The following is a 2,197-nucleotide window of genomic DNA, read 5'->3' on the forward strand; positions in this document are numbered from 1 at the left end:
CTGGGCTGAGCTGCGGAGGCAACACCTCCTCGTGGTCCCGCTGGATGCCCATTCGCGGGTAACCAAGTTTGCCTCTGCCCCAGTGTGCGGTGCTATAGTTACTTCCTCCCTATCGACTGGCTTCACCGACCACTCGATAGTTCTTGAGGTGAATCAAATTTTCGACTGCTAGTAATTGGCTTACCCGCAGTCCAGAGCCCTTGGCCTAGGGGCTTCTATCAGGCATACCAGTTGAACTTGGGGGATTGGTTCTTTTGGCGTATATCGAACCCCCACAGACATGTTTGACAACCTAGTAAGACCATGGGTTGTGAATTTCGTATCAGTAGGCACCCAGACAGGTGAGTTCCCTGTCGATGTCACGGCCATTAGGCCGGTGACTTTAACATCAAATGGGTGGCCTGCTGTGATCCAAAATTTGACATTTTACAATTCGGCTTATGACTCTTGGGATGGGAGTATTCCCAGACCAAGTTTGGATTGTGTTAAAGATCTGCCAGAGGTTTATGAGGCTCTGGAGTCCCCTGTCGCTTTGCCCCCGGTACCCCGGGCTGATGAAGCCCGGGGGGAGGTGGCGGCAGGAGTGGGCCTGGAGTCTCCCTCTGGTAAAGCAATCCTACCGGCTATGGTGACCCCTATCCTTGACTCCGGGGGGGGAGCAACTGACGGCACGCCAGTTGTTAAGATCCCAGATGAACATCCAGCATGTCCATGCTGTGGAGTCAGGATAGGGAAAATTGCGGCCTTGACAGAACATCTGCGGAGGGCCCACGGTCGGCGACGGGTGCTTTTTCAGTGTTCCAGGTGTGGGAGACTGAATGAGAAACATCATAGCATTGCCTGCCACTTCCCGAAGTGCCGCGGAACCCTGGGTGAAGGGGAAGATGAAGAGGCCTCGGAGGCCCCCCTCCCGTGGAGCTGTGAGGACTGCGACCGAAAGTTCAAGACCAAAAGCGGCCTTTCCCAACATAAGCGTCTTGTTCACCCAGGAACTAGGAACAGGGAAAGGATCGAGGCGTCTCGCGGAAGAGGAAAGGGATTGAGGGGTATGCATAAGAGCGTCTGGTCCGAAGAAGAGACGGCTCTGCTGAGAGAGTTAGAACAGAAGTTTAAAGAAGCACGGAATATTAATAAGCTGATTTCTGAACATTTGCCTACAAAATCGGCGAAGCAGATCAGTGATAAGAGACGGCAGCTGGCGGCTGGTGCCAAAGGATTCGCGTCGCCGCGAAAAGCTGCGGGTCCGTGCGAAGGGGATGTCCCGGTTGAGAGAGTGAAGATTGAGCTGATTAGGGTGGAATACAGGAAGATTATCGCAGAGAAGGTCCGAGGGGCCTCTCTCACCCCTGGTTTGAAGAGTGCATTCGAGAGGGCTTTGGAGGGTGTGGAGGAAGACCTTCGGAACATCGTCGATGAAACATCGGAGGAGTGGTTGACGCAGCTGGTGGGACATACCGCTGCAGTGAAATTAAAACATCATAAGAAGTACCGAGTGAAACCCGCGCCGAGGAAGGTGGAGAGGAGATGGATGAAGAATAGGGCGCTGAGAAGAGGCCAGTACCTGCGATACCAGCGGCTTTTTGAGATAGATCGTAGAAAGCTCGCTGGTATCATTTTGGATAACATCGAGAGTATTAAGTGTCCCCTCCTGATGGATGTGCTGTATTGCACGTTCAGAAGGAAGTGGGAGGAGGTCGGCCCCTTTGCTGGTCTCGGTACGTTCTGTAGTGCCGGAGAAGCGGACAATTCTGCATTCAAGAGGATGATCTCCCCCGCGGAGGTCAGGAAGAACATTGCGGAAATGAATAAGAGCTCCGCCCCGGGCCCGGATGGGTTGACCTTGGGAGATGTCGTCAAATTAGACCCCCAAGGCACCCAGTTAGCTGAATTATTCAATCTGTGGCTGCTGGCCGGGAAGATTCCAGATGGAATCAAAGAATGTAGAACGATCTTAATACCCAAGTCTGCTGATCCTAGTCTACGAGGGGACATTAACAACTGGCGGCCCATCACCATCGGGTCGGTCATCATGCGCTTGTTCTCTCGAATTTTGACGGCACGCCTGCGATGAGCATGTCCGATTAACAGCCGCCAAAGGGGCTTTATTTCAGCCCCAGGCTGCGCGGAAAATCTGAAGCTCCTCCAGATGCTCATCAAGCACGCCAAAAGAGACCATAAGGCGTTAGCAGTAGTCTTC

Source organism: Struthio camelus, chromosome 31 (assembly GCF_040807025.1).
Source record: "Struthio camelus isolate bStrCam1 chromosome 31, bStrCam1.hap1, whole genome shotgun sequence".
NCBI classification, from domain to species: Eukaryota; Metazoa; Chordata; class Aves; order Struthioniformes; family Struthionidae; genus Struthio; species Struthio camelus.